Consider the following 25,505-nt stretch of genomic DNA (forward strand, 5'->3'; position numbering starts at 1 on the left):
AAGTTGATGCATCAATGGAAGACTGGAACCTGTTACTTTCTGTGATTCTCACAACTCTGTAACACCTTCCTTTCTGTAACTGTGCATCTTCCAAACCACACTGTGAAGGTGCAGGTGAGGATGCTGTCTGTTCCACCTCTATAGAAAGTGGAGAGGATATGAGGAGGAAGCTTTGCTTTCTTCAGCTTTCTTAAAAAGTGAAGGTGTTGGTGCACTTTCATGACCAGCTGGATGCTGTTTCTGACCACAAGAGATCCTCTGATGTGTACACCCAGGAATTTCATACTGTTGACCCTGTCCACACACTCACCATTGATCATGAGTGTTGGATGGTTTGTTCTTCTTTTCCTGAAGTCGATAATAATCTCTGTGGTCTTAAGTTCAGGTCAAGGTTGTTCCCCTCACACCAACTAATCAGAGATTTCACCTCCTCTCTATATGCCCTTTCATCCTCCTTCGTGATGAACCCCACAACTGTGGTGTCATCAGCAAACTTGATGATATGGTTGGACTTGTGCTTAGCATAGCAGTCATGGGTCAGGGTGGTGAATAACAGAGGGCTTAGAACATATCCCTTTGAAACCCCCAGTATTAATCGTGATGCACTTTGATGTGTTCTTACCCGAAAACACCCTCTGTGGTCTCTCATTCAGGAATTCCATGATCCAGTTACAGAGATTTTTACTGATTCCTAAATATGCTAGTTTTTCTATTAGCTGCATTGATACCACTATATTAACTGCAGAGCTGACACCTCCTGACATAGTTGTCTTTGCCCTCTAAATGTTCAAGGGAGATGTGTAGTGCTACTGATATGGCATCAGACATGGATTTGTTGGCTCTGTAAGCAAACTGCAGAGGGTCAGAATCAGGAGGTGGGTATGATGATAGGTGCTTTTTGATCAGCTGCTGAAAACATTTTAAAACAGTGGATGTCAGAGTAACTGGTCTGTAGTTAGGGCTGGAAGGAGTAGTTATGTTAGATAGTGATATGATGATAATTTCCTTGTGGCACTTGTCGGCTGCGGTGGTGCAGCAGTTAGCATTATTGCCTCACAGCAAGAGGTTCTTCTGTTTGGTTCTTGGCTGAAGCACCTTCTGTGCAGAGTCTGCATGTCCTCCCTGTGGTTGAGTGAGTTTTAAAGGCATGCAGTAGGTGTGTGTGTGCGCCTTCTGTGAAGATTGGGCACTGGGCTGGCAACTCGACACCGTAATAACCCTATTGCCAATCAGTCAGTGGATCGGTGATCTGCTGTGGTGACCCCTAACGAGAGAAGCCAAAAGACATTGCTATGAGGGTACTTTCGCCATGGCAAGAGTGGTGTAAAATATTTCCATGAGCACTGTGCACAGTTAATCAGCACAGCCTTTTAACACCTTGCCTAGTATGTTGTCTGGGACAGCACCCTTCCTGGGTTCACCTTCCTTAGCTCTCTTTTTACCTCCTCTGTGCTGGGGCTGAGTACAGCATCCTTCTAATCAGTGGGTAGCTTTAGTGCCAACCTGTTGTTTCTTTCTTGAAATCTTCCAAAGAAGGTGTTCAAACTGTCCAGGAATTCAATGCTGTCCTCACACTGTGATGACCTGCTTTTTGTAGTCCATGATCTCCAGTATGCATTAGCATAGTCTGCTTGCATCCTTCAAGTCTTCAAAGTGGCTCTGTACCTTTCTGCCATACTCCCTCTTACCCTCCTTTATACCCCTCCTCAGATTACCTCTTGCTACACTTAGGGCTGCTTTGTCCTTAGCCCTGTAAGCTGCATTTCTCTTCTTCAGAAGCTCATATACCTTGGAGGTGAGCCATGGCTTCTTGTTAGCCCTAATAATGATACTCTTGGTATTTGTTACCCCATCAACACAGTTTGAATTGTATGCCATCACTACCTCAGTATATTCATCAGTGTTCAGATGCTGATTCTCTGTGGCTGCCTCTTTGAACCTGTCCCAGTTGGTTCTTTCATAGCAGTCTTGGTGTGGGCCTCCATAGCCCCTCGAGCCATATCCTGATTTGTTTCTTCGTGGGTTTCTCTCTAACCAGTGCAGGTTTGTAGGCTGGTGATAGCAAGATGGTATAATGGTCAGTTTCCCATTTGTGGAAGTTGCGCTGCCTTCTCAGCTTTCTTTAAGTTTATGTACACCTTGTCTAGGATATTTTCTTCCCTTGTAGGAATGTTCACATACTGATGGTGTTGTAGGAGTATTTCTTTCAGGTCTGCTTTATTAAAGTCACCCACTACCACATGTACAAAGTCAGGATGTTTGCTTTGCAGTTCAATGTGATTGCATAGTTTATTTAGAGCCTCAGTGGTATTAGCACTAGGTGGGATATACATCCCATTCAGCTCTCACAGCAGTGCGATGCTATGATTTCACAGTTGCTGCACCGTCTGTTGTTAACATAGATGCAGACTGCACCTCTTCTGGACTTTCCACACAGTATATGGTTTCTGTCTGCATGAAACAGCATAAAACTCGTACGTTTACTGCGCTATCACTTATTTTGTCATGCAGCCACATCTCTGTAATCAAAAATAAACAAGTATTTCTCACCTTGTTCTTGTTGGAGAGTTCCAGTCTCAAGTAGTCCATCTTACTATTCAGTGATCTCACATTACCTAGCAGTATAGTTGGTAGTACAGGTATGTAGGTGTTTGCTTGTAACTTTACATCAGTACTTGCTCGGCAACCTGTTTTCTTTTTTTTCTGACATCTCTTTCTCCTTGTCCAGCATACTTCAGAGCCGCCTTCTACCAGTTTCAGGCACTTTAGTGTGTGAAGAGTTAAAATACACAGCTGTTGTTGCTCTGTGCATGTAGGCCCCAGATACTCCACAAACTTCAAGGCATCAAGCCAGCAACATGTGGAAGTCACCTGTTTAATTTTTAGTAACTTCTGTCTACTGTAAGTTATTGCACTTTCAATTTGAAGTGCAGAAACTGATTTTTTAAGAGATTTTCTGTGCAAAAGAAACAAACTATGCATATCTCTAGAATGAGCTGATAGAGCGGCAGCAACACAGAGCACCACCTCCCCCCCCCCAAACCTTATTCTTGCTGAGTTTGTGAAAGCTCTTGGGGAGCATCTCCGTTATTGCATTCCAAAGTCACATCCACAGCACCATTGATCAAATCTATATTAGACCTGTGTTTGTCTCCTTCATAAAGAAACTTAAATATTAGACCAGATCTCTTGCTGCTGCTGATGATCAACATAGAGCCTCTGAAGCCAATAATAGTTTTCATTTACTGAAAGTCGTAGCCAAGAGCAAAAATACTTCCTCCATGAGACTTAACAGTATACCTGGTTGGTTAATTAATACTGTTACACATGCCCTTGCAGAAATTGTCCTTAAAATGTTTAACCTAAGTTTAACTGCTGACTTTGTCCCTGATAAGTGGCACACTACAATCATGCCTCTCCAGAGGGGCAGCCTTACAACTGACATGGGTAATTACAGACCTGTCAACCTTACAAGCCTCATCTTTAAAGCCATGTAACATAACTGTCCTCATAATCAGAAATCCTATTCAAACTTCACCCCCCCCCCCCCATAGTTTGGCTTTGTGAAGGGTAGATTCATTCTACTTAACCTGGTAAACTTCTCTGAAAAGGTTACAAAGGTTGTAGGTGGTGCACTGCAAACAGCATGTCTTGACCAGGCCAAGGCCTTCTTCATCATTCCCCATGCTGGCATCATACAAAATATAAATGCTTTAAAAATTGACCCAGATGTGTTAAGATGGATAGCAAACTGGGTGAAGTCAGAACCTATACAGTGCGAGCTACAGGTGCTTTAATAGAAAGTATGAAAGTCAAAAGCAGTGTCCCTTCGGGCACAGTGCTGGGACCTCTTCTTCTTAGTATTTATTTCTTGGATCTTCAAGTAGACATCCAAGGTATCTGGTTAGCTAAGTTTGCAGACAACTGCAAACTGCATATTGTTATGTCACCCTGGGATACCCAAGCCTTCCCTAGTAAACTTTTGGAGTAGTAAAACAGGCTGAAACTATAAATAGTATCCTTACTCTTGGCAGACATATCCCTCCCCCGTCATACTGTTTAGACAACACACCATTACAAATGGAAAATATAGTCAACAACCTAGGACTTGGGATGATAGCTCCCTCTCTTCTGACCACGTAACGAAAGTTGAGGAAATTCTTTTATTTAGCCCAGCTGTTTGCAAAAGGAATATCATAAAGGTCTAAAGAGGTGATCACTCTCATACCAAGTAGTGATCACGCCATTTATTGAGTACAATACTCCCCTTTGGGATGTATCTCACTAAATGTATCGAATAATTAAAAGACTTCCCAGCTGGATCTAAAAACACACTATTTAACGTTCTTGGAATGTTGTTCCTTCTTATAAGGAAAGCTGTGGTTGTACCACTTGGGAAAAATAGTCTGAGTTGGCGGTAAGAACTGTTGTTTTTCTGAGAACTGTTTGAAATTCACTTGTTAATGTAAATGTATCGCGCTAAAGCTTTTCTTCCTGGGCCTCTGCTGAAAATGGGCTCTGCCCAGTCAGACTTTCCCAATCAACAAAGACAAATAAATAAAATTGTCTCTGTATACTAGCAGTGTTTGCCATGGTCACAGTACTGGCTTTTCGTTAGGTGTAAAACAACACATTGAACAGTTACTGCTGCTTTGGTTTTCGATATGAGAACTTATAGTGTGAGACATGGCAGTGTCCTGCTCAAAATGAAACAGTTCTATGCAAAATATTCCTCGTTTTTATGGCATTCTTGTTTCATATAAATTTTATATCTCAGAAGTAGAGGCAGTTTCTTTCCACTATTACCTTGGTTTTCCTTCAGGTTCATTTCGTGGTTCTTTTCATTTTCTTAGTTTTAATACACTGTTTATATATATATATATATATATATATATATATATATATATATATATATATATATATTTTTTTTTTTTTTTCCCCCCTCGTAGTTGGGATTCCTTACTTTTAGCCTTTCACTTACTTTTTAATTTACAGTAATGACATGACATAGGGAGTTTTGTTATACATTTTTGGGAATTTACTTTTATTCCAAGTTTGTTTACACAGAATGATTGTGGTATTGAGAGTGCAGTATTTTCTGTCTCCTACCTCCAAAATGTCTTCACATTTTTCTTGGCACATAAACTGATTGATATTCAGCTTTTCAGACTTGGATATAACTGTTATTGGATTACTGTAATTTTATATGCATATTTTGCTTTTATATAAGAACTATGTACACTAAACTTACTATTTTGAATGAAACACATCAATTACTTTTATTTTAAGTTAGGAAAATTGCAAAAAGATTATTAATGACTATATTAGATTATAATTTCATTAACTGCACTTCTTGTAATTCTAATTTGTTAAGGAAGTAGTCCTACTGTTTTTGTTATATTTTCTGATATATCTACCCATTTCTTTTTGTCATGCAAAAAACAAATTATACTATATATGGATTTATTTCACTGTTTAGAGAGCAGGGATATTATTACATTATACTCTGATGTATTTACGCTCCTGGCTGTGCAAAAAGTGGGTGCAGTTCACAAAATTGTGTGTATAGCCTCATGAGCTGGCTGCAGCCGAGCACAAGAGAAAATGTTGTATGGTCATTCGTTCATTGGTTCTTCAGGTAGCGTGTTAATCCTTTTAAGGTTCGCACTGCAGCTGAAGCTTATAGGATACCGAGAAGTTACAAGCCATAGAAAGCCTCCCTGGAAAGAATGCTAGCCCATCACAGGAGACACACATATACATACACCCTCTGGTTAATTTGCAGGATTACCATTTTACTGGTCTTTACGATATGGGAGAAAGTTGGGACACTCATCGATACAGCTATTCAAATAATGGTGGTTACCCAGCATCCACTGCTTGCTTCTCAGTGCAGAATGTTTACACCGGGTGACTCGGGTAGATATTTTCTGTGGTTAAAAAAAATGTAGTACTTATCCTCAGATATGCTTTATAACTGCTTGCTATTAAATGTCTTGCTTTCTATTTTTTTCTTTTATGCAGTGCACTGAAATAATGCTTATCATAGTTAATATAGCTTCTTTGTGCAGATGCATTGAGTGTTTCTTTTTAGGTAATATAACTAGCAATATATTGAGCAGCTCAGTAACCCGTGTCTTCCAACCTGATATTGCTGCAGTATCCGGTTGCTAAGGATGGTCTGAAATTAAGTTGTGTAGAATTTTTACTTGTATTTTGCCTGATGTAACGTCTGAGTGCTGCTTTTGTTGAGGTTTTTTCATATAATGTGTGCATGAATATATATAGATTTATAAATAAAATTAACCAGATTAGTCATCTGTTTGATGACCTGATTTTATCTTTTTTCTGATGTCAGTCCCTGTCAATTGCCTAGTCTTTCAACTAATTGGCCCTTGAGTAAATTGTACAGTATAGGTATACAAAATTTCAATATATTAAGTTCTAAAATAATAAAATATATACAAATTAAAAGAAGCATTACAGTTTCTGCTTTATTACACAAAGTTTTATAAAATGTAAGTAAGTTATCAGACATAATTGTTTTAAGCAGTACAATACTCCAAAAAGTAAAGGGAGGAAATGAAATAACATTTTCAGTCTAACCAGATTTAATTGTATATCTTGTCCAGGCATGAAAGAAGTGGGTACATACATGTAAGCCATGGCACAGGATCATAGGAAGTTACTAGGCTATTGGCCCTGGGGCCCTTACAAGCCTAGTCAAGAATTTAGCCCGTGTTCTGATAAGTCAGCATCCAATGCCCCTCTCCAGCAGGGACACAGGTGGAATGTCAGGGATGTATTTTCTGTCCCCCATCCAGTTTGCCTTTAAAAAGGGATAATGAGGTACTCTGCTTGACGTGGTGGAGGAGTCTGTTCCACAGAAGGAGGGGGTCTCTGGTACACAAATCTGTCCCACCAGCAAGTCCTATTGATGTCACAGACCAAGTTGAGATCACACATGTGGGTTAATTGTGTGAAGCCTGACTTGCAGATATGCAGCATTACCATCAAGGTGGGGTCTGAGATTGCTTTGTATGCCAGACAGAGGTCATGTCTGAGGAGTCTGTATGAGACTAGGTAGAGGGACAGGGCGTCTGTCTGTGTAGGGTAGATGTTTGAGGCCCTGGATTCTCTTGGTGAAGAACCTCTATGTTCTCTCCAGCTAATGCATGTGCTTTGTGAGGTACATGCCAAAAGGGGTGTTGTACTCAATAATGGGTCTTATAAGGGAAGAATACGGGGATGTTATGACCTTCTTGTCCCTGGATAAGGTACCCTTCCTAATGAGGTGGGCCATGTAGAAAGACTTCCATACAATGAAGGCAATATGGTGGTCAAATCAGATTGCTATCAACCTGGGTGCCCAAGTTCCTCATGACTAACGTGCTTAGGACCTTGTTGTCAATGTGTTAATTTGTGGGGACGTCACTCTCCCCAGAGGGGGGATGATGATGCATTTTTTGGCATTCACCTTGAGGCCATGTTTCTGGCACCAGTCATTTGTTTGGGTGAGACCCTCTTGGAGGATGTCCACATCACTAGGGGAATTGATGACCACACTCAGCTTGCAGTCATCTGCAAACTTGGTCAGCCATAACCCACTGGTTTTGGCCTGCACCTCAGAAAAGTATATCCCAAACAACAGAGGCCCCAAGACTGATCCTTGGGGTACGCCGCTCATCGAGAGTTTATTGCTTGAGGTGGCTTCCCCTATTTTAAGTAGGTGGGTTCTATCAGTGAGCCAGTTTGCTGTCCATCTGGTAGCATACGGATTGATGCCTAGTTGAGAGAGTTTATCTATTATACCTGAGTGGGGAATAGTATCAAAGGTTTTGGCCAGGTCAAGATAGGTGGTGTGCACTGTCTTCCCGTCGTTCATGGCTTTGGTGACTGTCTCAAAGAAGTCAACCAAGTGTAACAGGCATGACCTCCCCTTGAGAAAACCAAACTCTGTTGGATCAAATGTTTGGAGGTTGCCAATGTCCTTGTCAATGAGTTCCATGACCTTGCAGATCAGGCTAGTTAGGCTAATGGGTCTATAATTTTCTGGAATGGAGGCTGTATTTTTTGCCACTGAGAGGGCAGTGATGACTTGCTCCCTAGAGATAAGGGGAGAGGGGCAGGTGCTGGGGATGTCCTGATTTGCTGATGCGGGTACAGAGGGGTGAAGTTTACGCTGAACCTGTCTGCCAGTAGGTTGTCTATATCTATGGTGTTTGTGTATCTGGTGTCCTTGACCACCAGTTCTGAGCATATCTGAGTGTTTCCTTTGAGATTACGGACATATGTGAAGAAGGCCTTATGATTGTCTTTAGTAGATGTGGACAGTTTGGACTTGAAGTTTGCTCTGGAGGATTTCACAAGTGCTCTTACTCTTCCTTGAGAGTGATGATTTTGTTCTGTCTGATATTCCTGATTCCATGTAGCTATATAAATGCTCGTATAGTACTTTGGTGTAGGTTTGGACATTTGTGCCAACTCCTATGGTGGGGGGATGGGGCTGTGAAGCTGTTTATACCTTCCCTCAGGAAGTTGTAATCGGGTTTTGAGAAGTTTTTTGTTTGACTCTAGCTAGGGGGGAGTGGGAGAGATGACTTTGAAAGTGACCGCTTTGTGGTTGGATCTTACCAAGGAGGATGAGACTGCAGGGATGCTGCAGTGGTTACTCATGTTGGTTATACCAAGTTCAAGATATTATCACCTCTTGTGGGGGTGTCGACCAGCTGGTCCAAGGCATTTGCATTGACAAAATCAAGGAATCTCTGGGCATTTGTGTTTTGGCATGAGTAGTTCTTCCAGTCTATGTTTGAATAGTTAAAGTCATCCAGGATCAGGTTATAGGGTTGAATCTTGATAGATTTGAAGAGGTCCAGCTAGGTGGAGTGGGCATCTTGAGTCAAAGCTGGGGGCCTGTAGCTAGATATGATTTGAATAGGGGTTGTCAGCGGTTAACTGCACCTGGAGTGTCTCTCATGCATTGTACTGTTTGTAAGTGTGTATGTCTTTAATATATATTGAAACTCCTCCTCCTTTTGCTTTGCTGCTCATGGTTTGGGGTCAGAATGTATGATAGCATGAGTAACCTGCTACTCTCCGCAGTGCTGAAACAGGTTTCTGTGACTGCACAAATGTCAACATCTTCCAGGGATAAGAATGCTTGCAATGAGTGCAGGTTCATGTTTAGACTCCTAGCATTTAGCAGTATGACCTTTAATTTGCTTTTTGATGAAATTTTCATGATGGTAGTTTTGACATCATGACATTGCCTAAAAAAAGGCATTATTTGGCAGGCAAGAACCTTTGCCAGAAGCCTGAAGCCCAAGGGAGACAGATTCAGGCTATCTCTGGCAAAGAAGCGTGGTCTATCAATCATGTCTTCCCAGGCTGTCAGGTACTGGATCCCCTTGGAATGACACCAGAAACTAAGCCAATTGTTAAAGTCAATCATTTTCTGTTTCTATTGAGGCATCATTCTGGGTGATGGTAGAATGCTGCTTAAGGCTACGGACATACCTGCCTGGGACACATACTCAGTGAGCTCAATCATGTTTCTCTTCATACAGTCCAGGGAGGTACGTCTCAAGTCATTCACACCAACATGGACTATGAGAGAGTCATAATAGTACCAGTTGTTGACAGACTTGATTGCATGTGTGATATGGCAGATTCTGGCACCTGACAAACAACTAACCATGACTTTCTCCTTATCCACCCTGATGAGGGTGATATCTGTGTGTCTCACAATGGAGTCTTCTATGACTGATATGTTGGGTTTATGGTTAGGCCTTAGGCATATGTAAGGCCCATGACATTTATCCCACTTTCTATAGTCATACCAAGGCACTTGTCAAAGCCAAACTGTTTCATTGTAGCCTTTTTATATAATGTTAATGTGATGTAGCATTAGACTGTAACTGACTTGTCCTAGCAGAAGATACAACTAGTTTTCAAAAAGAAAAAAAAAAGAAAAAACAGATAAAGCAAATACTCGCCTGGATTAAAAGTGAGCTGACGTGTTGGCTATAGACAAACATCTGTTTTCCTGTTCCTTTCTTGTGGCAACTTAGTAAGATTTAACGGTTAGAAAACAAAACAAAGGTTAAAATACAGTTGAGCAAACTGCTTGTTCAGAGTTTGAACTTAATTATATATTTGGTTCTGTAAAATACTTAGCTACAGAAGGAAAAAAGAGTGTTGTGCCTGTGAGATCAATGCGTTTTAAAAAATTAACCGATGTACATACAAGTAAAGTAGCACATTTACTAAACAGATTTGTCATACATGTATAATGGATGCACATTAAAATAACTGCCTGACATGTACACTAGTAAAGCAACATTTAATTAGCATTTTTATCAAACCAAAAATAACAGCCTCATAGAAAAGCCTCCTCCCAAGCAGGATGAGCTGGCATCAGTTTGTCTTCAACCCCCAAAAGCTAGTCCCTGGGTCACCATTCAAACCCAGTTTCCTAGATCTTAGCTTTAGTCACTGTGTGCCACACAGTCAACAGGCTGAAAACCCTTTTTTTAGCTGTGGCTCAGGCCAAAATACACACCAAGTAAGAGTTATCAGTAAGTGATACTTGCAAGACAACATACATTTAGCTAACATAGCATTTCTAATGCTAAATTCTCTACATAGAAGGTAATGCAAAGTTAAGGTCAAAGTGTATCAGCATGCTGTTTAGTACAACTAACTTTATAAGCAAGTGCATGTGTTAGTGAGACCAGTATTTGTAATAACAGATAAATGTTTATGTGGAACATACATTTATGGCTTATGGAAAGCAACAGCATTGTCACTGAAACACCTAGCTATCTTATAAACATCAGTGTTGTCAGCATGTTGCAGTAATGTCTATACCTGTTATCATGTTCTAAACTTCAGTGTTGTCAGCATGTCACAGTAATGTCTGTACATGTTATAAACATCAGCATTTTGCAGTAATGCCTGTACCTGTTAACATGTTATAAACAGCATTGTCAGTATGTTGCAGTAATGTCTGTACCTGTTAACATGTTATAAACTTGTGTTGTCAGCATGTCGCAGTAATGTCTGTACCTGTTAACATGTTATAAACATCAGCATTGTCAGCATGTTGCAGTAATGCCTGTACCTGTTAACATGTTATAAACAGCATTGTCAGTATGTTGCAGTAATGTCTGTACCTGTTTGTGTGCTCTCTGCGTCTGATCCTTAACTCATTGTTTGCTGTGTACAAGGGCACCAGGGCTGCTCAGTGCGTACAAAAAAATTGAGTTTCCCCTGCATCACTCACTAATTGCTGAGGAGACTGTCAGCGCAGATCTCGTGTTTGAAGAAAGTGGTCTTTCAAGGTGAGTTGGCTAAAGGCAAAAAGGTTAAATATAATATGTAGGCAGTGTACTACAAGGGGTACAGCACTAGTAAATAGGGTCCTTAGTGCCTACTGCTTGAACTGTGATTCCCCTCTAAAAATGGCTTTATTTTCCTAAAGAAAATGTCAATCTGTTTTAATGAAAAGAAGGAAAAATAAAGCATTATCCTATTTTCTGTACCAAATCCTTACTGTTGGAATACTGCTTTTATTAACAAATGACTCTGTAACCAGTTTAATGAACTATAAGAATTTAATTTTATGTTTTGGTGCAGTAATCTTGGAAAATGTTAACCTCTCTTACTTATATCTGGCAGAGAACTTCTGATAGGTTCAGTGGACAATATTTTTCTAACAGCTGTTGTTCGAATTTTTGTTTGAACCCCAGCAGTTTTGTAAGTGTCAGGTACCCTAGGTGTTACAACGGTGTTATTAGAAAGAGAAAGAGGTTTGGCTTAATGGCTTTTTGCAGCTGCTAAGGCTTTGCACACCTTCCTTGCTCCTGCTGGCATTGTGTGTAATGCATTAATCATACTGATCACTTCAACCAATTAGAAGTTGCCGTGGACCTAATCCTTTCAGTGGATTAGTGAAGTCTTTAACTGTATCACTACCTCAGTGGAGTTCTGTAGCAGTGTAAGGGGAAAAGTAGTATATATGCCCATTATTCTGATTACTGCAGCTACTGACTGAAGGATTTGTCATCATTCCCTGACACCATTTGTTTTCTTTATTTGCAAACCGAATTGCAGCAGGTCTGTTTAGTAACTCTATGTACAGGATGACAGATGTGCAAAGCTTCTGTAGCATCAGTGTGTCAGACAGCTTCATAAAAGTGCTGTAGCACCTGGTTCTTTGTCAATGCTGTGGTGTATCATCTGGGATATTTTAAGACCATATCATGTTATCAGGCACTTTGCATCACAGCAGTGACATCAGTTTTGTCAGCAGTGCTACACTGTCTGCCAGTTTTGTCTCCCCAGTAGCAGATATGATACAAGGTTGTTATTTATGGAGGATTGCTCATTGCTTCATGTACATAAGAATAAGTTAATTAGTATTTGTAGACGGTCCAATCTACATACTTTAGGGCTGGTATAATATGGGGAGATGGATATTTCCAGCCCTACATAACAAAACTATATTGCTGGTTGTCACATATTTAAGGAGATGAATTCCGGATTTCTTCAAACATGTGAAATGGCAGAAACATACATTATGTATTGATTCATATTCATTCATTCAAATTAGTTAAATACACACATGTAAGGTATGCTAAGGTGATCATAATGTAACATATGAATTGCTCAGGTTATACATGGGGTAGGGTAGTAATATTTAAAACTGACAAACATTAATGCATTTCCTAGATTTCCCAGTCAAAGAACTGCATAAGTACATGTAGGCCTTTAGTGGCATTACCATAGTAACTACTAATATCAGAAAAATATAATGGCTGGTATGACCAGCACTGAAATAGTTTTATCAGTTGTCTTCTAATTACTTTAGCATTTACTTATTGAAATACTGCCACTTTACATTTGAAATCTGTCATTGTGTATTATATCCAGTGAAAAGCTTTGCTTTTTGTCAAAATCTACAGTTAACAGAAGAGAGAAAACCGGTTTCTGAATGTTGTGAACCATTAAGAGATTTGCAGTTAATGTTTATTTTAATTAGTATACTGTGAATATGATTTATTCTGGAAAGAATATTGATGTAGACCAGTTAGATAACTTAAATCTTTATGGCATGTTGTATTGTAATACACTTACAGCCTTGTCTGGGATACTGTAATGGATGCATGCATGTTTTTTTTTTTTTTATAAATAATTTATTGAGATGTTTTTTATTTAATGAACATGTTTGTCCTCTCTCCATTGGCCTTTTAACAGTCATGTCTCACCCACTCCCCATTTACCCATAATTCTCTTTCATTCAATATTAGCTAGATAGCAGGACTCTGGGCATCATCATACTGAGAGGATGGGTGTTTTTTGTACCATAGCCAGTTAACCACCCCCTAAAGAAAAAACACAGGAGGGAAGGTGGCAGAAGGACTAATCAGGCCAAGCAGGCCATCAGGTCAGGAGTACATGTTGCTTCTGACACAGATTTTGGTTTTATGTATGCTTACTTGCTTTTGTAGTCCTGCCTCCTCTGTGGGTCTGCCAGATGACATCAACATGCTACTGATAGTTTAATGTTTATGCCAGTCAATTTGTATTTTATTTTGTTTATTGTTGTTTTCTTAATATTTCTGACTGTAGGCTGTGTCTTATCCATGTGCTAACATTTGTTTTATTTAGCATAAAATGTATCTGTATTTTCTCCCTAACTTTGTAAAGCATTTTGCAAGAAAAAAAGCTGAGGTGACCTCTGGCTGCACACTTCATATTTTACCTCTAATGACAACCTTGGATAGATATATCAGAGAGTATTTTGATAAATATGATGCTGAAATTGTGTTCTATAAATGTTACTGGGAAATAAGAACAGGAGCCTTAATGGGGTATAAAGTCGGTGTCAGATGCTGGACAAATGTGGCTGGCAAGATGGAGCACTGACTGATGATAGTTTACTCATTGCTAGAAGGGGCAACAAGGAGGCCCCCTCTTGGAGACCATCACTCTCCATCAGGATATATAGGGCATTTATAAGGTAGTGCCATCATAATGTGATGCATGTGTTTTACATTCCATGGCCTGATACTGTCTTGGAATGTTCGTTTATACTGCAGTTATTGGTGGCCATGATTTCTTCCATGTAGGTGGCCCAGTATTTAGTTGCCGAGGTTGGGGGTTTGAGGCTTAAAAAGAGAAGACTCGAACAGGCTGCATCATTAACCAGAATGGCATGCGGGGGACCAGTACTGAAGATCAAAGTGGTTGGCATTTTCATGTTCAGTATCAAGGCAGAAATTCACACTTGTAACTTTTTGTATCTGTGATCCAAGTTACATACAAACTGATGTGCACAGCCATGTAACACATGGCTCTATATATAGCCATGGAGGAGATGTGGAGCTTGCTAGAAATGGTGCACCTCAAATCTGCATCCTTTTGACATACAAAGGAAAATGTATTTTGTCCCATGAGATGTGAACATGGATCATGCGTGTAAGTAAGATGCTATGTCTTGTGAAAGTCTTGCTATGAGTTGAATCATGTGAGTAGGTAGGATGCTATGTCTTGTGAAAGCCTTGCTAAGAGTTGAATCATGTGAGTAGGTAGGATGATATGTCTTGTGAAAGCCTTCCTACGAGTTGAAATATTTTAAGTTGGTAGGATGCTATGTCTTGTGAAAGCCTTGCTATGAGTTGGATCATGTGAGTATTTAAAATGCTATGTCTTATGAAAGCCTTACTACGAGTTGGATCATGTGAGTAGGTAGGATGCTATGTCTTGTGAAAGCCTTGCTAAGAGTTGAATCATGTGAGTAGGTAGGATGATATGTCTTGTGAAAGCCTTCCTACGAGTTGAATCATGTGAGTAGGTAGGATGCTATGTCTTGTGAAAGCCTTGCTAAGAGTTGAATCACGTGAGTAGGTAGGATGCTATGTCTTGTGAAAGCTTTGCTAAGAGTTGAATCATGTGCGTAGGTAGGATGCTATGTCTTGTGAAAGCCTTGCTAAGAGTTGAATTTTGTGAGTAGGTAGGATGCTATGTCTTGCGAAAGCCTTGCTAAGAGTTGAATCATGTGAGTAGGTAGGATGCTATGTCTTGTGAAAGCCTTGCTACAAGTTGAATCATGTGAGTAGGTAGGATGCTATGTCTTGTGAAAGCCTTGCTATGAGTTGAATCATGTGAGTAGGTAGGATGCTATGTCTTGTGAAAGCCTTGCTACAAGATGAATCATGTGCGTAGGTAGGATGCTTTGTCTTGTGAAAGCCTTGCTAAGAGTTGAATCACGTGAGTAGGTAGGATGCTATGTCTTGTGAAAGCTTTGCTAAGAGTTGAATCATGTGCGTAGGCAGGATGCTATGTCTTGTGAAAGCTTTGCTAAGAGTTGAATCATGTGCGTAGGTAGGATGCTATGTCTTGTGAAAGCCTTGCTAAGAGTTGAATTTTGTGAGTAGGTAGGATGCTATGTCTTATGAAAGCCTTGCTAAGAGTTGAATTTTGTGAGTAGGTAGGATGCTATGTCTTGCGAAAGCCTTGCTATGAGTTGAATCATGTGAGTAGGTAGGATGCTATGTCTTGTGAAAGCCTTGCTACAAGTTGAATCATGTGAGTAGGTAGGATGCTATGTCTTGTGAAAGCCTTGCTATGAGTTGAATCATGTGAGTAGGTAGGATGCTATGTCTTGTGAAAGCCTTGCTACAAGATGAATCATGTGCGTAGGTAGGATGCTATGTCTTGTGAAAGCCTTGCTAAGAGTTGAATCACGTGAGTAGGTAGGATGCTATGTCTTGTGAAAACCTTGCTAAGAGTTGAATTTTGTGAGTAGGTAGGATGCTATGTCTTGTGAAAGCCTTGCTATGAGTTGAATCATGTGAGTAGGTAGGATGCTATGTCTTGTGAAAGCCTTGCTAAGAGTTGAATCACGTGAGTAGGTAGGATGCTATGTCTTGTGAAAGCTTTGCTAAGAGTTGAATCATGTGCGTAGGTAGGATGCTATGTCTTGTGAAAGCCTTGCTAAGAGTTGAATCACGTGAGTAGGTAGGATGCTATGTCTTGTGAAAGCCTTGCTATGAGTTGAATCATGTGAGTAGGTAGGATGCTATGTCTTGTGAAAGCCTTGCTAAGAGTTGAATTTTGTGAGTAGGTAGGATGCTATGTCTTATGAAAGCCTTGCTAAGAGTTGAATTTTGTGAGTAGGTAGGATGCTATGTCTTGTGAAAACCTTGCTAAGAGTTGAATTTTGTGAGTAGGTAGGATGCTATGTCTTGTGAAAGCCTTGCTATGAGTTGAATCATGTGAGTAGGTAGGATGCTATGTCTTGTGAAAGCCTTGCTAAGAGTTGAATCACGTGAGTAGGTAGGATGCTATGTCTTGTGAAAGCTTTGCTAAGAGTTGAATCATGTGCGTAGGTAGGATGCTATGTCTTGTGAAAGCCTTGCTAAGAGTTGAATCACGTGAGTAGGTAGGATGCTATGTCTTGCGAAAGCCTTGCTAAGAGTTGAATCACGTGAGTAGGTAGGATGCTATGTCTTGTGAAAGCCTTGCTAAGAGTTGAATCACGTGAGTAGGTAGGATGCTATGTCTTGTGAAAGCTTTGCTAAGAGTTGAATCACGTGAGTAGGTAGGATGCTATGTCTTGTGAAAGCTTTGCTAAGAGTTGAATCATGTGCGTAGGTAGGATGCTATGTCTTGTGAAAGCCTTGCTAAGAGTTGGATCATGTGAGTAGGTAGGATGCTATGTCTTGTGAAAGCCTTGCTATGAGTTGAATCACGTGAGTAGGTAGGATGCTATGTCTTGTGAAAGCCTTGCTATGAGTTGAATCATGTGAGTAGGTAGGATGCTATGTCTTGTGAAAGCCTTGCTATGAGTTGAATCACGTGAGTAGGTAGGATGCTATGTCTTGTGAAAGCCTTGCTATGAGTTGAATCATGTGAGTAGGTAGGATGCTATGTCTTGTGAAAGCTTTGCTAAGAGTTGAATCATGTGCGTAGGTAGGATGCTATGTCTTGTGAAAGCCTTGCTACGAGTTGAATCACGTGAGTAGGTAGGATGCTATGTCTTGTGAAAGCCTTGCTATGAGTTGAATCACGTGAGTAGGTAGGATGCTATGTCTTGTGAAAGCCTTGCTATGAGTTGAATCATGTGAGTAGGTAGGATGCTATGTCTTGTGAAAGCCTTGCTATGAGTTGAATCACGTGAGTAGGTAGGATGCTATGTCTTGTGAAAGCCTTGCTATGAGTTGAATCATGTGAGTAGGTAGGATGCTATGTCTTGTGAAAGCCTTGCTACGAGTTGAATCACGTGAGTAGGTAGGATGCTATGTCTTGTGAAAGCCTTGCTATGAGTTGAATCACGTGAGTAGGTAGGATGCTATGTCTTGTGAAAGCCTTGCTATGAGTTGAATCATGTGAGTAGGTAGGATGCTATGTCTTGTGAAAGCCTTGCTATGAGTTGAATCATGTGAGTAGGTAGGATGCTATGTCTTGTGAAAGCCTTGCTATGAGTTGAATCACGTGAGTAGGTAGGATGCTATGTCTTGTGAAAGCCTTGCTATGAGTTGAATCAATGTGAGTAGGTAGGATGCTATGTCTTGTGAAAGCCTTGCTATGAGTTGAATCATGTGAGTAGGTAGGATGCTATGTCTTGTGAAAGCCTTGCTACGAGTTGAATCACGTGAGTAGGTAGGATGCTATGTCTTGTGAAAGCCTTGCTATGAGTTGAATCACGTGAGTAGGTAGGATGCTATGTCTTGTGAAAGCCTTGCTATGAGTTGAATCATGTGAGTAGGTAGGATGCTATGTCTTGTGAAAGCCTTGCTATGAGTTGAATCATGTGCGTAGGTAGGATGCTATGTCTTGTGAAAGCCTTGCTACGAGTTGAATCACGTGAGTAGGTAGGATGCTATGTCTTGTGAAAGCCTTGCTATGAGTTGAATCACGTGAGTAGGTAGGATGCTATGTCTTGCGAAAGCCTTGCTATGAGTTGAATCATGTGAGTAGGTAGGATGCTATGTCTTGTGAAAGCCTTGCTACGAGTTGAATCACGTGAGTAGGTAGGATGCTATGTCTTGTGAAAGCCTTGCTATGAGTTGAATCACGTGAGTAGGTAGGATGCTATGTCTTGTGAAAGCCTTGCTACGAGTTGAATCACGTGAGTAGGTAGGATGCTATGTCTTGTGAAAGCCTTGCTATGAGTTGAATCACGTGAGTAGGTAGGATGCTATGTCTTGTGAAAGCCTTGCTACGAGTTGAATCACGTGAGTAGGTAGGATGCTATGTCTTGTGAAAGCCTTGCTATGAGTTGAATCACGTGAGTAGGTAGGATGCTATGTCTTGTGAAAGCCTTGCTACGAGTTGAATCACGTGAGTAGGTAGGATGCTATGTCTTGTGAAAGCCTTGCTATGAGTTGAATCACGTGAGTAGGTAGGATGCTATGTCTTGTGAAAGCCTTGCTATGAGTTGAATCATGTGAGTAGGTAGGATGCTATGTCTTGTGAAAGCCTTGCTATGAGTTGAATCACGTGAGTAGGTAGGATGCTATGTCTTGTGAAAGCCTTGCTATGAGTTGAATCATGTGAGTAGGTAGGATGCTATGTCTTGTGAAAGCCTTGCTATGAGTTGAATCACGTGAGTAGGTAGGATGCTATGTCTTGCGAAAGCCTTGCTACGAGTTGAATCACGTGAGTAGGTAGGATGCTATGTCTTGTGAAAGCCTTGCTACGAGTTGAATCACGTGAGTAGGTAGGATGCTATGTCTTGTGAAAGCCTTGCTACGTGTTGAATCACGTGAGTAGGTAGGATGCTATGTCTTGTGAAAGCCTTGCTATGAGTTGAATCACGTGAGTAGGTAGGATGCTATGTCTTGTGAAAGCCTTGCTATGAGTTGAATCATGTGCGTAGGTAGGATGCTATGTCTTGCGAAAGCCTTGCTACGAGTTGAATCATGTGAGTAGGTAGGATGCTATGTCTTGTGAAAGCCTTGCTATGAGTTGAATCACGTGAGTAGGTAGGATGCTATGTCTTGTGAAAGCCTTGCTATGAGTTGAATCATGTGAGTAGGTAGGATGCTATGTCTTGTGAAAGCCTTGCTATGAGTTGAATCATGTGAGTAGGTAGGATGCTATGTCTTGTGAAAGCCTTGCTACGAGTTGAATCACGTGAGTAGGTAGGATGCTATGTCTTGTGAAAGCCTTGCTACGAGTTGAATCACGTGAGTAGGTAGGATGCTATGTCTTGTGAAAGCCTTGCTACGAGTTGAATCACGTGAGTAGGTAGGATGCTATGTCTTGTGAAAGCCTTGCTATGAGTTGAATCACGTGAGTAGGTAGGATGCTATGTCTTGTGAAAGCCTTGCTATGAGTTGAATCACGTGAGTAGGTAGGATGCTATGTCTTGTGAAAGCCTTGCTATGAGTTGAATCACGTGAGTAGGTAGGATGCTATGTCTTGTGAAAGCCTTGCTATGAGTTGAATCACGTGAGTAGGTAGGATGCTATGTCTTGTGAAAGCCTTGCTATGAGTTGAATCACGTGAGTAGGTAGGATGCTATGTCTTGTGAAAGCCTTGCTATGAGTTGAATCACGTGAGTAGGTAGGATGCTATGTCTTGTGAAAGCCTTGCTACGAGTTGAATCACGTGAGTAGGTAGGATGCTATGTCTTGTGAAAGCCTTGCTATGAGTTGAATCACGTGAGTAGGTAGGATGCTATGTCTTGTGAAAGCCTTGCTATGAGTTGAATCACGTGAGTAGGTAGGATGCTATGTCTTGTGAAAGCCTTGCTATGAGTTGAATCACGTGAGTAGGTAGGATGCTATGTCTTGTGAAAGCCTTGCTACGAGTTGAATCACGTGAGTAGGTAGGATGCTATGTCTTGTGAAAGCCTTGCTATGAGTTGAATCACGTGAGTAGGTAGGATGCTATGTCTTGTGAAAGCCTTGCTATGAGTTGAATCACGTGAGTAGGTAGGATGCTATGTCTTGTGAAAGCCTTGCTATGAGTTGAATCACGTGAGTAGGTAGGATGCTATGTCTTGTGAAAGCCTTGCTATGAGTTGAATCACGTGAGTAGGTAGGATGCTATGTCTTGTGAAAGCCTTGCTATGAGTTGAATCACGTGAGTAGGTAGGATGCTATGTCTTGTGAAAGCCTTGCTATGAGTTGAATCACGTGAGTAGGTAGGATGCTATGTCTTGTGAAAGCCTTGCTATGAGTTGAATCACGTGAGTAGGTAGGATGCTATGTCTTGTGAAAGCCTTGCTACGAGTTGAATCACGTGAGTAGGTAGGATGCTATGTCTTGTGAAAGCCTTGCTATGAGTTGAATCACGTGAGTAGGTAGGATGCTATGTCTTGTGAAAGCCTTGCTATGAGTTGAATCACGTGAGTAGGTAGGATGCTATGTCTTGTGAAAGCCTTGCTATGAGTTGAATCACGTGAGTAGGTAGGATGCTATGTCTTGTGAAAGCCTTGCTATGAGTTGAATCACGTGAGTAGGTAGGATGCTATGTCTTGTGAAAGCCTTGCTATGAGTTGAATCACGTGAGTAGGTAGGATGCTATGTCTTGTGAAAGCCTTGCTATGAGTTGAATCACGTGAGTAGGTAGGATGCTATGTCTTGTGAAAGCCTTGCTATGAGTTGAATCACGTGAGTAGGTAGGATGCTATGTCTTGTGAAAGCCTTGCTATGAGTTGAATCACGTGAGTAGGTAGGATGCTATGTCTTGTGAAAGCCTTGCTATGAGTTGAATCACGTGAGTAGGTAGGATGCTATGTCTTGTGAAAGCCTTGCTATGAGTTGAATCACGTGAGTAGGTAGGATGCTATGTCTTGTGAAAGCCTTGCTATGAGTTGAATCACGTGAGTAGGTAGGATGCTATGTCTTGTGAAAGCCTTGCTATGAGTTGAATCACGTGAGTAGGTAGGATGCTATGTCTTGTGAAAGCCTTGCTATGAGTTGAATCACGTGAGTAGGTAGGATGCTATGTCTTGTGAAAGCCTTGCTATGAGTTGAATCACGTGAGTAGGTAGGATGCTATGTCTTGTGAAAGCCTTGCTATGAGTTGAATCATGTGAGTAGGTAGGATGCTATGTCTTGTGAAAGCCTTGCTATGAGTTGAATCATGTGAGTAGGTAGGATGCTATGTCTTGTGAAAGCCTTGCTATGAGTTGAATCACGTGAGTAGGTAGGATGCTATGTCTTGTGAAAGCCTTGCTATGAGTTGAATCATGTGAGTAGGTAGGATGCTATGTCTTGTGAAAGCCTTGCTATGAGTTGAATCACGTGAGTAGGTAGGATGCTATGTCTTGTGAAAGCCTTGCTATGAGTTGAATCATGTGAGTAGGTAGGATGCTATGTCTTGTGAAAGCCTTGCTACGAGTTGAATCACGTGAGTAGGTAGGATGCTATGTCTTGTGAAAGCCTTGCTATGAGTTGAATCACGTGAGTAGGTAGGATGCTATGTCTTGTGAAAGCCTTGCTAAGAGTTGAATCATGTGAGTAGGTAGGATGCTATGTCTTGTGAAAGCCTTGCTATGAGTTGAATCACGTGAGTAGGTAGGATGCTATGTCTTGTGAAAGCCTTGCTATGAGTTGAATCACGTGAGTAGGTAGGATGCTATGTCTTGTGAAAGCCTTGCTATGAGTTGAATCACGTGAGTAGGTAGGATGCTATGTCTTGTGAAAGCCTTGCTATGAGTTGAATCACGTGAGTAGGTAGGATGCTATGTCTTGTGAAAGCCTTGCTATGAGTTGAATCATGTGAGTAGGTAGGATGCTATGTCTTGTGAAAGCCTTGCTATGAGTTGAATCACGTGAGTAGGTAGGATGCTATGTCTTGTGAAAGCCTTGCTATGAGTTGAATCACGTGAGTAGGTAGGATGCTATGTCTTGTGAAAGCCTTGCTATGAGTTGAATCACGTGAGTAGGTAGGATGCTATGTCTTGTGAAAGCCTTGCTATGAGTTGAATCACGTGAGTAGGTAGGATGCTATGTCTTGTGAAAGCCTTGCTATGAGTTGAATCACGTGAGTAGGTAGGATGCTATGTCTTGTGAAAGCCTTGCTATGAGTTGAATCATGTGAGTAGGTAGGATGCTATGTCTTGTGAAAGCCTTGCTATGAGTTGAATCACGTGAGTAGGTAGGATGCTATGTCTTGTGAAAGCCTTGCTATGAGTTGAATCACGTGAGTAGGTAGGATGCTATGTCTTGTGAAAGCCTTGCTATGAGTTGAATCACGTGAGTAGGTAGGATGCTATGTCTTGTGAAAGCCTTGCTACAAGTTGAATCATGTGAGTAGGTAGGATGCTATGTCTTGTGAAAGCCTTGCTATGAGTTGAATCACGTGAGTAGGTAGGATGCTATGTCTTGTGAAAGCCTTGCTATGAGTTGAATCATGTGCGTAGGTAGGATGCTATGTCTTGTGAAAGCTTTGCTAAGAGTTGAATCATGTGCGTAGGTAGGATGCTATGTCTTGTGAAAGCCTTGCTACGAGTTGAATCACGTGAGTAGGTAGGATGCTATGTCTTGTGAAAGCCTTGCTATGAGTTGAATCACGTGAGTAGGTAGGATGCTATGTCTTGTGAAAGCCTTGCTATGAGTTGAATCACGTGAGTAGGTAGGATGCTATGTCTTGCGAAAGCCTTGCTATGAGTTGAATCATGTGAGTAGGTAGGATGCTATGTCTTGTGAAAGCCTTGCTATGAGTTGAATCATGTGAGTAGGTAGGATGCTATGTCTTGTGAAAGCCTTGCTATGAGTTGAATCACGTGAGTAGGTAGGATGCTATGTCTTGTGAAAGCCTTGCTATGAGTTGAATCACGTGAGTAGGTAGGATGCTATGTCTTGTGAAAGCCTTGCTACAAGTTGAATCATGTGAGTAGGTAGGATGCTATGTCTTGTGAAAGCCTTGCTACAAGTTGAATCATGTGAGTAGGTAGGATGCTATGTCTTGTGAAAGCCTTGCTATGAGTTGAATCACGTGAGTAGGTAGGATGCTATGTCTTGCGAAAGCCTTGCTACGAGTTGAATCATGTGAGTAGGTAGGATGCTATGTCTTGTGAAAGCCTTGCTATGAGTTGAATCATGTGAGTAGGTAGGATGCTATGTCTTGTGAAAGCCTTGCTATGAGTTGAATCATGTGAGTAGGTAGGATGCTATGTCTTGTGAAAGCCTTGCTATGAGTTGAATCATGTGAGTAGGTAGGATGCTATGTCTTGTGAAAGCCTTGCTATGAGTTGAATCATGTGAGTAGGTAGGATGCTATGTCTTGTGAAAGCCTTGCTATGAGTTGAATCATGTGAGTAGGTAGGATGCTATGTCTTGTGAAAGCCTTGCTATGAGTTGAATCATGTGAGTAGGTAGGATGCTATGTCTTGTGAAAGCCTTGCTATGAGTTGAATCATGTGAGTAGGTAGGATGCTATGTCTTGTGAAAGCCTTGCTATGAGTTGAATCACGTGAGTAGGTAGGATGCTATGTCTTGTGAAAGCCTTGCTATGAGTTGAATCATGTGAGTAGGTAGGATGCTATGTCTTGTGAAAGCCTTGCTATGAGTTGAATCATGTGAGTAGGTAGGATGCTATGTCTTGCGAAAGCCTTGCTACGAGTTGAGATCACTGAATAGAAAGTCCCCATTTGTTTATTGTAAAGCAGGTGGAATGACTTTGAAGGCAACTTTTTTAACAGTGTCCAAGACTCCCAGCCCCCTGTGTAGTGGACACTCACTGTTTACCTTCATTCATTCATGTGTCACGTGCATTGTGTCACTACTACCGTTATTACTCTGTCACTACTACCGTTATTACTCTACGTTCAGTTTCTCTTGGACCTGAATCCAATAGACATTGTTAATCCCAATAATTTTTTACGTCTTTATCACACAGATTCCTTCAACCTCCTGGGCTGTCTGCTTTTGTACTTTATGGGCTTTCCCTGCCCCCCCCCCCTCCACACACACACACACACACACACACACACACACACACACACACACACACACACCACTTCTTTTGGTCAGAGTCAGGCAATGACCTCCTGACTGCTGAGAAGTGCCTTAGTTGACATCCTCATGTTGAAACCGTGGAGAGGAGCTCATTCTTTGTAAAGACAATGGATCTTGGCAATCTTACTGGTAGAAGTGAGCTTAGGATTTTTGTATCCTGAGGTGCACAAGCAGAGAGTGACATAAGTGCATCGCACCATTCGTACATACCTGTGGTGTTAGTCCAGCTTTAATACACTACTTTTAGAATGAGACCTGCTAGTGCTTTTCTTCCAGTCTCCATAGTGCGGTAGGTACTGCAGTTACTCATCCAGCTGCTTAGTACACCCTCCCCTGATTGGTCCTCCAACCCCTATGATGCCAGCCAAAGCTGGTAACTGGCAGACTAGGTGGTCACCCTGCCCCTGTGTCAGTGGACCCAACATAGAAAGACTACTAATGCATTTATATTTTACAGCAAATGCCAGTGTCTTCAGCATGTGGGTTTTGTTTTGTTGAAGCAAAAAATAATTCTCTCAGTGGTTCTGCTCAAATAGCTGTATAAGGAATAGAATCCTACATATCCAGTCTTTCTTTTATTGATATAGTCATTAATAAGATGGTATTAACCAGTCAATGAGTATATTTAGTGTTATATAATTGCTAAATGGCAAAAGAACATGTACAAAGAATGGGAAAGAACCATTTCCAAGAGAGCTGAAAGGCAAACTTTATATTACAAGTCAAATAATCTGATAGTAGTGGTATTAGTAGTAATAATAATAATAATATGAACTAGGTCAGACTCAGTTTTCAGTGGTTGTTTCATTGAAGGCAGAGTTTGAAGTGCTGGTTCACCCTCTTACTATTTGATTTATTGATACGTGGTAGTTATTTTTTCATCTTACTTGGAAACTGCTGTTTCTTGTAATTTGGCTATATATTTAGAATTTCCCTAAATATTTTGTATATACTTCGATATTAAATAGAAGAGTCGTGTTTTTTTCTGCTAGTTATCCTTTAATTTTACTTTATTAGTAGTACTAAATTGTTTCTTTACTTATTGGAAATTTGTCAAATGAAAATAAAAACTTCTAGTCCCCAGAAGTGCCTGCTTTTTCAATCTGTGCTTCTCAAACATTTTGGATTCAATTCTTGTATCTTTTGGATGTGAAGAGCTATAGATATTCTTTAATCATTATTACAGGATGGCCCTTTGTTCCTCTATCAGTAACCACGTCAGCACCCTTGTGCTTCTGCTGATATAATACACGTTGTAAAACACAAAGATGCACGGCCACATTTAATCATTCATCTCCAGTGACCGTCCTGAGTAATGCAGTTCCATTAGCAGCACAGTTATTCCTCAGTATGATAGTTTATGGTCTATGTACAGCACATTTAAACATATCAGAAAGTCGAAATTTCAGGTAACAGCATAATTCTGTTCTATACAAGGCCTAAAATTATTTCTGTTACTAAATTGCAAAGGCCAAAATCCTTCTTGAAGGATATTCTTGGAAGGGAACCTATTCATATTTT

At 40.9% G+C, this 25,505-nt stretch overlaps 1 protein-coding gene across 2 annotated transcripts in view; it reads left to right on the forward strand.

The window, feature by feature from the left end:
- ABR (ABR activator of RhoGEF and GTPase) overlaps positions 1-25,505 on the forward strand; it is a 2,680,879-nt gene that overhangs the window by 583,096 nt on the left and 2,072,278 nt on the right. The window lies entirely within an intron of this gene.

Source organism: Protopterus annectens, chromosome 13.part0 (assembly GCF_019279795.1).
Source record: "Protopterus annectens isolate FY-2018-M chromosome 13.part0, PAN1.0, whole genome shotgun sequence".
In the NCBI taxonomy this organism is placed as follows: domain Eukaryota; kingdom Metazoa; phylum Chordata; order Ceratodontiformes; family Protopteridae; genus Protopterus; species Protopterus annectens.